We start from the raw sequence: 14,302 nt of genomic DNA, 5'->3' as shown, positions 1-14,302 counted from the left end.
TCAACCACCACTGTATAGCATTGTGCTCTGTGTCTCTGCTGGGAACAGTAGTACACCGCTCACCCACCACTGTATAGCATTGTGCTCTGTGTCGCTGCTGGGAACAGTAGTACACTGCTCACCAACCGCTGTATAGCATTGTGCTCTGTGTCGCTGCTGGGAACAGTAGTACACTGCTCACCAACCACTGTATAGCATTGTGCTCTGTGTCACTGCTGGGAACAGTAGTACACCGCTCACCCACCACTGTATAGCATTGTGCTCTGTGTCGCTGCTGGGAACAGTAGTACACCGCTCACCCACCACTGTATAGCATTGTGCTCTGTGTCGCTGCTGGGAACAGTAGTACACCGCTCAACCACCACTGTATAGCATTGTGCTCTGTGTCTCTGCTGGGAACAGTAGTACACCGCTCACCCACCACTGTATAGCATTGTGCTCTGTGTCGCTGCTGGGAACAGTAGTACACCGCTCACCAACCACTGTATAGCATTGTGCTCTGTGTCGCTGCTGGGAACAGTAGTACACCGCTCACCCACCACTGTATAGCATTTCTGTACTGCCACTGTACTGCTGCCAGTCAGCATGTACTTTAAGGATAAGTGAAATGAAGAAGAAATCCTGTGAAAGAGGGAGGGGCAAGGGAAGAGGTGTTTCCCCTGACGGTTCACGTACAGGCCACAGTGGAGCACCGAAGAAAACCCACTCAATACCGCCCATGTTGTCCAGGAAATCAACCCTCACAAATCCAAAAGAACAGGACCAGATAATTAGAAGAACCCACTGCTGCACGAGTTCGACTTGTGCCACAAGGTAGGCGGCGCGAAATTTCAGGCACCACAAGCGTGGAAGTTCAAGTGAAACAAAAAAGAGACGCAAACAGAAATCGCCAGCAAGGTAGGTGCTCCAAAGTCTGGCCTTTCTTTGAAGACTGCAGTGAGGATGGTACCATGGTGATTTGCAAGGTGTGCAAGACCCGCCTGAGCAGGGGGAAACATATTAACAACCTCTCCACCACCAGCATGACCCGCCACATGGTATCCAAACATCCCACTCTGTGGCCGCCAGGACAGGGTACCAGCAGCACTGCCTCCCTTGGGGTCACCAGACTCACCACCAGACCCTCCTCAGCAGCAGCAGTAGCCCAGCCATTGCGTGGTTCACAACAACATTCACAAACACCTTCTGGGTAGTGTTGGGCGAACAGTGTTCGCCACTGTTCGGGTTCTGCAGAACATCACCCTGTTCGGGTGATGTTCGAGTTCGGCCGAACACCTCATGGTGTTCGGCCTTTTAAGTTCGGGTTCGCCCCGAACTTCTGTATGCCCCCGAACAGGGCCGAACAGGGCCCCTGTTCGGGCGAACAGGGCCCTGTTCGGCCGAACAGGCCGCAATACGGCCCCCCTATGGGGTCGCAGGCATAAGGGGGGAGCATGCCCCGATCGCGGGGGGGGTCGGAAATTCCCCCCACCCCCTCCGCTAGCGCTCCCCCCTCTGCCCGCTTCCCCATTCAAAAGTTTCAAGAAGTACCTGTATAGCGGATGGCCTGGCAGTGGGCGGCACTGTGGAGTGAGGAGGAGGAGGAGTCCGGAGAGTGACGAGTTGAGGGAGGCCGGGCAGCGGGCGTGAGGTCAGAGAAAGGGCGGAAGTTCCGCCCTTTCGCTGACCTCACGCCCGCTGCCCGGCCTCCCTCAACTCGTCACTCTCCGGACTCCTCCTCCTCCTCACTCCACAGTGCCGCCCACTGCCAGGCCATCCGCTATACAGGTACTTCTTGAAACTTTTGAATGGGGAAGCGGGCAGAGGGGGGAGCGCTAGCGGAGGGGGTGGGGGGAATTTCCGACCCCCCCCGCGATCGGGGCATGCTCCCCCCTTATGCCTGCGACCCCATAGGGCCCCCAAAATAGGGATGTTCGGGAAGTTCGGGGTTCGGCCCGAACATGCCGAACATCTCGGCCATGTTCGGCGAACTTTCCCGAACCCGAACATCCAGGTGTTCGCCCATCACTACTTCTGGGCACTACCATCTCTAAGGACCTGAGATGGAAGGCAAACACTGCCTTGACCCAGAGGAAAGCCCAACAGAGGCTCTTTTTCCTCCGACAACTGAAGAAGTTTGGCATGGCTCAGGAGCTGCTGACGAACTTCTACACAGCCACCATTGAGTCCGTCCTCTGCTCATCCATCCTAGTCTGGTATGCTGGCTCCTCCAACAGCGACAGATACAAGCTACAGAGGGTCATTAGATCGGCGGAGAGAATCATCGGTAGACCTCTCCCCTCACTCGACCTCCTCCACAACTCCAGATTACGATCTAGAGCACTGAGGATTGCCAGCGACCCCTCACACCCGGGCCACTGCTTTTTCAGCCGGCTCCATTCAGGCCGCAGGTTTCGAGCCATTTACACCAGAACTTCGAGGCATAGAGACTCCTTCTTCCCCTCTGCCGTCAACCTCCTGAACTCCCTTCAGGCCATCCCATCTCTAGCGCTGTTCCCCCCCTAAAGTTGCAGTTGCTGACCTGATGGACTGTCTAGTGTAAAACTGTTTAAACCGCACCCTGCAGTCTACCGTTATACCGCTGCACATCTAACTATTAATATGTACCACTGTTTATGTTGTATGATTGTAAGACTATGCTCTTTTCGTATGTTGTTACTACTTCTACTTCTCTCTCTGAGCAATTGAATGTGCCAAACCCAATTCCGGGCACGACCCAGTCGTGCTTGGCGATTAAAAGATTTCTGATTCTGATTCTGATCACACATCTGAAACAATCATGCAGCTAATCTTATCTTATCTGATAATAATGTCACACCTGATCTGCTGCATGCTTGTTCAGGATTTATGGCTAAGGCCGAGTTCACATTGGGACGCATCCGCCCATACGCTTGCGTTCCGCTCCATTAGCGGAGCGGGAATGCAAGGTCCCGACATGGCGGGAACGTCTGCTCCGATGAGCGGAACGCAGGGAATGGAACGGAGCAGAAGTTAGCAATGTGAACTTTCCCATAGGGTAGGCATTGCCGCGTTCCGCGCATCGGAGCGGAACGTGGGCTGAAAACAGCCTAATGTGAACCGAGCCTAAAAGTATTAGAGGCAGAGGATTAGCAGGACAGCAAGGCAACTGGTATTGCTTAAAGGACTTCCGAGGCCAAAATTCCTAAAATGACACTTTACCTTTTTATTATCAGAATCCACAGAGGACGCCCTGCTCGTCCTCCGCTCCATTCCGCCGTCAATCTAGAGCTTTCGGTTCCCCCAGGGCTTTGCCCGACCCCACCGAACGGGTCGCATCCACTCCACCACTTGATCCACGGCTGCGCACTACGCTTTGCCGCGAGTGCGACTGCGCAGCCTTTAGAACGCCTCCAGCCGCGTAGTGCTTCCCGGCATGCTCCTGAAGCGTACGTCGGGCACGTCTGGAGGCGTTCTAAAGGCTGCGCAGTCGCACTCGCGGCAAAGCGTACTGCGCAGCCGCGGATCAAGGCGGCGGCCATCTTAATGGTGGAATGGATGCGACCCGTTCGCTGGGGTCGTGCAAAGCCCTGGGGGAACCGAAAACTCTAGATTGACAGCGGAAGGGAGCTGAGGACGAACAGGGCGTCCTCCATGGATTCTGATAATAAAAGGGTAAAGTGTAATTTTAGTAATTTTGGCCTCGGAAGTCCTACTGTAGGTGGCTCGGGGGGAAAATTAGTTCTAATGGTCCCCCGCAGACGTCCTGTGCCCGCGCAGCCACTCACCGATGCTCCGGCCCCGCATCCGGTTCACTTCTGGAATTTCAGACTTTAAAGTCTGAAAACCACCGCGCCTGCGTTGCCGTGTCCTCACTCCTGCTGATGGCACCAGGAGGGTACTGTGCAGGCACAGAGCATACTAGGCCTGCGCAGTATGCTCCTGGTGACATCAGCGGGAGCGAGGACACGGCAATACAGGCGCAGTGGTTTTCCAACTTTAAAGTCTGAAATTCCAGAAGTGAACCGGAGGCTGGGCCGGAGCATCGGTGAGCGGCTGCGCGGGTACAGGATGTCTGCGGGGGACCATTAGAAGCCCCGGGTAAGTTCAACTCATTCTCGACCCCACTACAGTATTCCTCTAAAAGCAAATAAAATATGGCAGCTTCCATATCCCTCGCACTTCAATTGCCCTTTAAGCCCATTAACAGTATAATTTTATGCACGGATTGATTCATTACCAAAACAAAGGGAATTATATATATTGTAGATTGCAATTGAACAACGATCAAAATAAACTACAATTTGACGAGCAGAACATTCCAGACTTCGCCCTCTGCAGCTTTATGTGCAGCTGATACAATGCAACACTATGTTCCTTCCGGTCTGCTGCCACCTAGCGGCGCACAGCGAGCACTGCAGCCGGACTGACCCCTCCGCCGACCCGTACAGGCCTATTTAATGCCACGCCGAGCACGCAGGAGTCCTTTCTGCGTGGACTGAGCTAGAGGTAGCAGTGCCGGGGGGACCCCATCTCGATAGCGGCCTACAGGAGGGGCCCCGGCCGGGGGACACAGTGTGAGTATCCGGGGGCTGCATGGGGCGTAGAGGACAAAGGAGCTTCCCCAATTAGTTCAAAGGCAGCCAGGATTATCCTTCACTGTAATACAGGGAGTGAGGGGGGAAGATACTATCTAGCGGACTTCTCACTTCCTGTGCTATTCAGGGGAGAGTCTTATTATTACTGATGATTTCCAGCCACATATAGTCCAATATGGCAAGCGAGAGATCCAAATCCTAGCTAACTACAGAGATCACTGATATATTCCCATCAGTCTCTGCAGCAGAGGAGCTTACACTCTAATGTCGTCACCACAGTCACACACACTATTATTATTATACATTTATATAGCTCTGACATATTCCACAGCGCCGTACAGAGATCTCTGCACCAGAGGAGCTTACACTCTATTTTCCTTACTGCAACCTTTCCCATGTGCAGAAAGCTGTGTAGTTTGTCTGGGAGGTGATTATGCAGCCTATATGTCACTGCTTGCCTGAGAACATTAGGGGGTCACATATGAGCAGTTCAGTTGGTTGCTGAAGCGGCATAAGTGAAGCTGCATGGAACAGCTCTGTCCATTCATAACTTTTGTGAGGTGGGATTTAGTGTATTATGATTTATTGTACTTGTATAGCTACAACTGGATGAGCTGTAGCTGTCAGAGGGTGTCGGGCAGTCTGCTCATATAGTGGCTTTTACAGGAGAAAGGGGAGTTGAAATTGCTGGTTTAAAGGCTCTGGCAACAGATCCAAGTGTGGTGAACTGCAAGTGACAGCATTCTTATGTGTAGAATCAGCATTTGGGTTGGGGTTTGGCCACTGAAAGTGTTGCAAGCATGGCTGTGCTGCCATGTTTTGTGTCAATAAGTGGCAACAGTAATATGGCTGCGTCTACGCTCGGTGCTCCACCAATGGGCATTCAGAATGATTACCAGCCGCACACTGGACCTTCCAGCCAATCGGATTGTAGATGTCATAGAATGTGATTCTGTATTTGTGATATGAGCTGTCAGAGTAGAGACTTGACAACAAAATGCTAGTTCAGGCTTGTATGCAAAATCATTAGAAAGTGCATTCAGTCCGTCAAATTCCAAACGGCACACATGTAGCCTTAGATTTGCCTGCATGCATGAAAAATCATCTGTCAATCTCCACTTCCCTGTTATTGGAGAACTACAAGTCCTATCATGTCCTGCCCAGTGCTGATTGGAAGAAGAGAGCCTGTTTGTGGTAGGGCGTGCTGGGATTTGTATGCCATGTGTTCTGATGCCAGGTACACAGAATAAGATTTACTGTCAGGTCGATTTATTTTCAACATATCCGATCTGATTTCTGATCAATTTTCCATAGAAGTGAACGGAAAAATTGGTTGGACGTCAGATTGGACCTGTTGGAAATCGATCTGACAGTAAATTTCAGAAAATCTCATCGTGTACCCAGCATTAAAGGACTTACGAGGCGAAAAAGACCTAAAAAGTTAAATACCTGCATGTAATAGCAATGTACGGAGGGCGCCGTCCGCGCCCTCCGTGCCGTTCTGCCGGGTCCCAGCAGCTCAATGTGCCCCCCGGCCGGTCCCGACCCCCCCCCCCCCCCCCCCTCCTTCCTCCTCCACAAAGATGGCCGCCGCTGCGCAGTCCGCATATGCGCGAGTGCGGCTGCGCAGCTTTAGGGCCTCCCCCCCCCCCCCCGATCCACGCTACTGTTGCGTAAGTCCTGAAGAAAAATAGAACCAATTCATACTTATCATCAATTTTTCAGAAAATATACAAATCCATCGAATAGAAATGTTTTATATTTTTAGATCTGATTATTTTTTTCCCCCGCACACCACACCCCCCCCCCCCCCCCTCCCCAACTCATCTGATCAGATTTTTACAAGACCTTTTTTTTTTTCCTATTGCAAAATTTATTTTTGATTGTCCCCTCTATTCGATCGTTTCAGCCAAATAAATGAGAAAATAAATGACTTTTTTTATACACCAGGCTCCTTTACAGGACAACTGTAGTGAGTTATATGGGGGCTGCCATATTTGTTTCCTTTTAAGCAATACCAGTTGCCTGGCAGCCCTGCTGATTTGTCTGCAGTAGCGTCTGAACAGCACCAGAAACAAGCATGCAACTAATCTTCTCAGATATGACAATGTCAAAAACACCTGATCTGCTGCATGCTTGTTCAGAGTCTACGACTAAATGTATTAGAGACAGTAAATCAGCAGGGAGGCCAGGCAACTGGTATTGCTCAAAAGGCAATATATATATGGCAGCCTCCACATACCTCTCACTTCAGTTGTCCTTTAACCTCCTAAGCGGTAATCCTGAGTCTGGCTCGGTACAGATCAGGGTGGCAATCCCGTGCCTGAGTGAGTTTCATGCAGGAGCCACTGCAGACCTCTGTGAGGTATGTTGTTGTTTTTAGGGTCTAAAAGCTTATGAAAACGTATGGCTTTTAGACCTTAAGGCTAATTTCACACCAGGACGTTGCGTTAGAGGGGGCGTTAAGGTCGCATAACGTCCCCCTAACTCAACGCCTGGTGGTGCTGGATCTGGACGTCAGAGTGAGCCGCGTTGTGCAGCTCACTCTGGCGTCCGTGATGCCGTAATGCGCACTCTTGTGCGCATGCGTGGTCCCGCCGGCCAATCGCCGCACAGAGCGGCTGCTCCAGGAAGTAAACACTGCACGTCATAACGTGCAGTGCATATTTATTCATGTGCCTGGCCGCTCTCCGCTCCTCCCCAACATTACTGAGCATGTGCAAGCAGTCTAACGCGGCTCGGCCACGTCCAAAGTACTGCATGCAGTACGTTGTCTTGTGACGCAGCGTTACAATGTAACGCAACGTCCGCACTGTGAACAGCCCCATTGATTTTTCATTGCTGTGCGGTGGGCTGCGTTACAGGCTGCTCTAACGTGCGCCTGTAACGTCCCACTGTGAAACCAGCCTAAAGCTGGAAATAACACTAGGGAGGTTAAAGGGAACCATAACTGAGGGATATGGATGTTTCGTTTTAAACAATACCAGTTGCCTGGCTGTCCTGCTCTTTGACTGCAGTAGTGGCTGAATCACACACCTGTAACAAGCATGCAGCTAATCCAGTCACACTTCAGTCAGAGCACCTGATCTGCATGCTTGTTCAGGGGCTATGGCAAAAAGTATTAGACACAGGATCAGCAGGTGATTCAGGCAACTGGTATTTTAAAAGGAAAAATCCCTTTGTCAGTTTAGGTTCCCTTTGATCTTTACAAGTAACCCATGGCTTTTCTGTAGGGGGCGCTAGTGAGAGGGATGCCATAGCTGATTGGGTATTTGCCGTGATGAGCTTGTGACCGTTCTCTTCTCTTTCCAGGATGGTCTCACTGTTCCGGGAGGTGCGATCAGACAGGTACGCAGTTCCAGCATGCATCGCTCTGCACACATTTGCCCCTAGAGGCGTTACAGACACGGCTGCAGTACCATGTCTGTGTCATTAGGTGGCATAGAGCAATATGGCTGCGTCTACACTCGGTGCCCGACCAGTGGGTGCTCAGAATGATTACCAGCCAGACACCTTCCATTCAAACCTGAAGTGACAGTAAAGTGCCCGGTGTAACTTACCTGACACTTCTTCCAGACCCCTTCATTGCTGCTGCTCCCTCTCCGTCCTGCTGTCCATTCAGCAGCTGTGCCCCTCGGAAAGCTGCATGCCCTAGGCCTCTGCTGCACGCCCATGGTTGGGACGGTACTGCGCAGTTTGTAAAAATTGCAACTGCCTGTGTGTCACACTCCTTATAATTGGAGCATGATTGAGAAGGCCCAGGGCCATGCATGCAGCATTCAGAGGAGCACAGCTGCTGAATGGAACAGTTGAATGGCCAGGGACCAGAAGCACTACAGGGGGACTGGGAGAAACCACATGTCAGTTACACTGGCCACTTAACCTGCCTGGCGTTCTATTAAGATCGCCAGGCAGGCTGCGGGAGGGTTTTTTTTTAATAAAAAAAAAACTATTTCATGCAGCCAACTGAAAGTTGGCTGCATGAAAGCCCACTAGAGGGCGCTCCGGAGGCGTTCTTCCGATCGCCTCCGGCGCCCAGAATAAACAAGGAAGGCCGCAATGAGCGGCCTTCCTTGTTTTGCTTACATCGTCGCCATAGCGACGAGCGGAGTGACGTCATCGACGTCAGCCGACGTCCTGACGTCAGCCGCCTCCGATCCAGCCCTTAGCGCTGGCCGGAACTTTTTGTTCCGGCTACGCTGGGCTCAGGCGGCTGGGGGGACCCTCTTTCGCCGCTGCTCGCGGCGGATCGCCGCAGAGCGGCGGCGATCAGGCAGCACACGCGGCTGGCAAAGTGCCGGCTGCGTGTGCTGCTTTTTATTTGAGCCAAATCGGCCCAGCAGGGCCTGAGCGGCAGGCTCCGGCGGTACTGGACGAGCTGAGCTCGTCCAGACCGCCCAGCAGGTTAAAGAGAACCAGACTAAGCACCCTCATGTATTTACCATATGTATCAGTGGGAACATTAGAGAAAACGCCTACCCTGCTCTGTTTTATCATTCAGTCTGGCTTTGCTCAGGAATCATTATAGCAGAGCCAGAATGGGGAAGGCTTGGGCTTGAGAAGACACTCGGCTATGATTCCTGAGCAAAGCCAGACTGAATGCTCAGTGGGGGATTTTATCAGGGCTGTTAACAAGCAGGCTGAGCAGTGAAGGATGAATAGAGAGCAGGGTAGGTGTTTTCTCTAATGTTCCCACCAATCTATATGGTGACATACATGAGGGTGCTTCATCTCTGGTTCACTTTAAGGCACCCTTTAAAGCTGCATTTTATGAAGTGAGTATTAAATAAGTGAAAAGGTTATTATGCTGTTGCTTATCTTTTAGAGCAGAGGGGAAATTTGTTTGCTTTAACCCCCCCCCCCCCCCCAAACAATTTGCATTGAACTCCATCAGGAGGAGCATTTTATCTGCACAATTCGTTTGCATGCAAGCTGGAAAGACTGGCCTCTCATTGGCTGTTTGCTGTAACCCTGTTAGGTTTTGCTATGCAAGCTGCTAGGTTACAAACAGAAGATGGCACATTACTCAAGGCTCAGTGAATTACTGTTATGTCCCAGGCAATTTTAGACACCACTTGTGTATCCAGGGTTGCTGTTTGACTGAGATTTACTGTTCACCAGCCCTCATAAATTCACCACTGAGAGCTACAAAATATGACCAGCAACTGTGTAACCGTGGAGGCAATTCTGCAGTTTTTTCAGGATTATGCTGTTGTCAGTCATTGATAGCTAAGCGTTGCTAAGTGTTTAGCTACTCCTAATTGAAATATAAATCTAGCACGGGGGGGAATGTTGTTGCCTATGTCGCCGCCTATAGCTGATGCAGCCCACGTAATGCCACTGCTTCCTCCACCGAATTCAGGAGGAAGTAGTGGAGTTCTGTGAACTCAGCTATAGACTGTATAGGGAAGTTATTCCCCCCCCCCCCCCTCCAGCACGGGTAGCGCTATCTAATTTATATTTTGATTACAAGTAGCTACGTACCCCTAGCTAACATCACTAGTGTTAGCGGAGGACGCATCAACTGTCAATTTGTATTGGAAGGTAATCTGTTTCTCTCATGGTGCCCATACATAGTGCAATTTTTTTTATCCAATCTTACCATTTCTGTGTAGTATAAGGGTAAATTAAGTTAATATATGGAGAGGATAATTTAGGCCGTTCCCTTATATTACATAGAAATGGTAAGATTGGATGAGAAAATTGTACCATGTATGGGCACCATAAGACTTTACTGTTTAAACTATGCAAAGGAAGATAGTACTATTTTGAGTTGTATCCATCAGGAGGGGAGGGGGGTGGGAGAGGAGCCTTTGCAGTCCTCCATGCCCTCATTCCCCAGCTGTCTCCCCGGTGAAGGTTTTCATCCTGCAGGTCAAATCTTTGCCTCTCCTCATGCAGGCTTTGGGATGACTCTTCTCCTGAGTACTTCCAGAGACGGGTGCAACCATATTGCACAAGCGCAAGTCCTGGCCTGTGCAGCACAGATGTGCCTGTCTTTGGAAGCTCTCAGGGATATAAATACTTCTGAAAGCTCCCCGAGGAGTACAGGACACCTGAAACGAGTGACATGAAGGCTGCCATGTTTATTTCCTGTTAAACAATGCTTGTTGCCTGGCTGTCCTGATATTTAATGCATTGGGTTTGTGTGAATCCCACACCTGAAACAGGCATGCGGCTAAACTTGTCAAACCTCTTATTTATTTATTGCATTTATAAAGTGCCAACATTTTGCGCAGCGCTGAACATTAATTTAGGTTACAGACAATATTTAGGGGTGGCATACAGCAATATGACAATACAGGAATACAAGAGAACCAGATCTGCGTGCTTGTTCAGGGGCTATGGCTTGGGCTACGTTCGCAGTTGGCCATGAGTTGAAACACTGAATGGCGCAATGCAAAAGCAATGTGATTTTCCGTGCAGCTGTTAGTGTGGTCTGATGGGAGTTCAGTATTGCAACCATGCATGCAGTGTTTACCGCATAACACCTGCATTATCAGTACAGTGACTTGTACTTTCCATTCACTGTATGCAACACATGGATAACATGCAGGCACTTGTGCTTACTGTAAACCTAGCCTTCAAAGCAGAGATCAGGACAGCCAGGCTACTGGTACACCTGAGCGGTCTGGACGAGCTCAGCTCGTCCAACACCGCCGGAGGCTGCCGCTCAGGCCCTGCTGGGCCGATTTTAATGAAATAAAAAGCAGCACACGCAGCCGGCACTTTGCCAGCCGCGTGTGCTACCTGATCGCCGCCGCAGCGCGTGCAGCGGCGAAAGAGGGTCCCCCCAGCCGCCCGAGCCCAGCGTAGCCGGAACAAACAGTTCCGGCCAGCGCTAAGGGCTGGATCGGAGGCGGCTGACATGACGTCACTCCGCTCGTCGCCATGGCGACGAGGTAAGCGAAACACGGAAGGCCGCTCATTGCGGCCTTCCGTGTTACTTCTGGCCGCCGGAGGCGATCAGAACGCATCCGGAGCGCCCTCTAGTGGGCTTTCATGCAGCCAACTTTCAGTTGGCTGCATGGAATAGTTTTTTTTTATTTAAAAAAAACCCTCCCGCAGCCGCCCTGGCGATCTTATCAGAACGCCAGGGTGGTTAAAAGGCAATACATGTCCGCCTCCATATATCTTACTTTGGGTTTGCTTTGTGATCCAAAGATCAGTTGACCTTTAGCCCGCCCAATGAAGTTGTGCTAGACCTGCCTCGCTTGAGACATTTCTGAGTCAGGTGACAGACTAGCATCAGCACATGGATAATGGGCCAGCTGCTAAAATGGCAAAATTATTGAACTTAAACTTCATAACAGCCTTGTCTCTGACGTATGACACATGCCCTGCCCACTTTCCACATTGCCGAATACGGCATACCACATGGGCCAAAAACAGGTTCACTATAACAAAGTTCTGTTATATCCAGGAGCTACACCCATATACTTGTAACGGTGCTTGGCCGGGACTTGGACATTTTCATAGTATACTATATGCAAAGTTGTTACTAGAACGAGATTATGCTGTAGTTTTAAGTCAGACAAAAATAACACACCCACCTTATAACTGGATGGACTGAAAAGTTAACAGGAGCTACTTTGCCTCTTTCTGGCTCATTTTATATGATTTGGGGCAGAATAAACAGCAGGTGGTGTGGTAGGGTAGTGTACGGTGAATACAGCCGGGTGGTGTGGTGAATGACTGCATAGTGTGTACATTAGGGCAGATCATTAGCCAGATGCTGAATACATATTCTGTTTTCCCTCTCCCAGGTGAGATTCTGCATTGTTGGTAAGCAGCCGACATGGCTGAGAAGTTTGACACTCTTGAGGAACATCTGGAGAAGTTTGTGGAGAACATTCGGCAGTTGGGAATTATCGTGGGCGATTTCCAGCCCAGCTCTCAGGCCAGCCTCAACCAGAAACTCCACTTCATGATCACTGGCTTGCAGGACATAGACAAATGCCGGCAGCAGCTCCATGACATCACCGTGCCGCTAGAGGTGTTCGATTATATCGACCAGGGCCGCAACCCGCAGTTCTACACCAAGGAGTGCCTGGAGAGGGTGCTAGCCAAGAACGAGCAAGTCGAGGGCAAAATGGACACCATGTAGAAGTTTTAAGAACCTCATTCAAGAACTGTCCAAAGTATTCCCAGAGGACATGATGAAGTATAAAGCTATCCGAGGGGAGGACCACCTGCTGTCCTAGCACTCTAATTCAAGCCCCCTCACCGTCCTAGTGCTTTAATCCCCCCCACCCACACTGTCCTAGCGCTCTGATTTTCCCTCCCTCTGTCCTAGTGCTGATTTTAACCCCCCACCTGCCATCCTAGTGGTCAGATTCCCCCCCCCCCCATGCCATTCTAGCGCTCTGATCCCCTAGCCTGCCGACCTACTGGTCTTATGCCCCTCCCACCATCCCACTGCTCTGATTCCTCCCTTCCTCACCCACAGTCCTAGCGCTCTGATCCTAGACAGCTGTGAGGTTGAACTTGTACGAACATAGTTTACAGAAAACGCAACCTGTTAGCAGCACAGGAAGTACAATTCAATGCAGGAAGTCTACTTGAAAATGGACCGATCAGATCTAATTCCTGTTTTGCTTGGCTCAGTTCTAAGCTGCATATAGTTTGTTAAATGTGCATCATGGTGTAACTGTTAGCAGCTCACTGTCCAGATTAACCTTCAGTTTCTTGATAAGCACTTCCAGTCGGTATTCTATCACGAGCCACAAAAAAAAAAAATCACTGGTTACCAGGATATGGATGAGCTAGTTGTTAAATGGTGAAAGTAATGCATGCCTTTCTATTACAATGCCTTACCCTAAACTGCCAGTAGGTGGGTGTTACTCCCCTTTGCAGTCACTATAGCAGAGAGGAAAATGCCTTTTACCCTAAACTGTCGCTCTGCAGCCGTGTACGTTTGGTGACATAACTGATGGGTGTTCCCATTCAGAACGCCTAGTAATGCCTTTCAGTGCAAGTCCCACCTACAGAGGTTGGGGAGTGTAGTCAGTTTATCCTGCTAATCACTGAGGGCATTCTGTAAGGAGATGTCAAGAGTTCTGGATTGCATGTGCATTGAATGCAAATCATGCAGCTAGGAATTGGGCCAATACATTGGGTGTGATGTGCATGAGTTTACTCTCGGATAGTAATGAGATGCAGATTTCTTGCATTCAAATTTCATGTCAATGTTATGCAGCTTGAACTGGGACCAATTAAAGTTCAATAGGAAGTTATTCTGATTGGTTCAAGCTGTATATAATCTACCCGAAATTTGAATGCAAGGAGAAATGATTTGCATTTCATTGATCATACATAATTAGAAATGGTTGATGATGGTTCTGAGCTTTGTGTTAATGTTTGTATGTATTTTGTAATTTCTGTGCCATTTTGTACAAAATATTTATTTAAAAAGTTGTTACAAATAAACACTGATTAAGTGTTCCTGAACTATGTTAATTTAAAAAATAAATGGTATTTGTTTAATTTGGTTTTTATCTTTTGGTGAATTATGTAAACCTTGCACAGATGTGGAGACACAAACCACTGCAGGGAGATCTCACCATTGTGGGAGGGGAGGAGACACAATCCACTGCAGGGAGATCTCACCATTGTGGGAGGGGAGGAGACACAATCCACTGCAGGGAGATCTCACCATTGTGGGAGGGGAGGAGACACAAAGCACTGCAGGGAGATCTCACCATTGTGGGAGGGGAGGAGACACAAAGCACTGCAGGGAGATCTAA

General features: G+C 49.9%; 2 non-coding genes and 1 pseudogene across 2 annotated transcripts; all 3 read left to right on the top strand.

The window, feature by feature from the left end:
• Window positions 1–4,418: 4,418 nt before the first annotated feature.
• On the top strand, window positions 4,419–14,005 carry LOC137527976 (mediator of RNA polymerase II transcription subunit 10 pseudogene; annotated as a pseudogene).
• Window positions 5,333–5,464, top strand: LOC137529162 (small nucleolar RNA SNORA17). The gene has a single exon (XR_011023598.1). It is a non-coding gene; the product is annotated as a small nucleolar RNA SNORA17 (small nucleolar RNA).
• LOC137529161 (small nucleolar RNA SNORA17) lies at window positions 7,939–8,070 on the top strand. Its single transcript, XR_011023597.1, has one exon. It is a non-coding gene; the product is annotated as a small nucleolar RNA SNORA17 (small nucleolar RNA).
• Window positions 14,006–14,302: the final 297 nt, after the last annotated feature.

This window comes from Hyperolius riggenbachi, chromosome 8 (assembly GCF_040937935.1).
Source record: "Hyperolius riggenbachi isolate aHypRig1 chromosome 8, aHypRig1.pri, whole genome shotgun sequence".
NCBI lineage: Eukaryota > Metazoa > Chordata > Amphibia > Anura > Hyperoliidae > Hyperolius > Hyperolius riggenbachi.
This window is presented reverse-complemented; position numbering and strand designations above follow the sequence as displayed.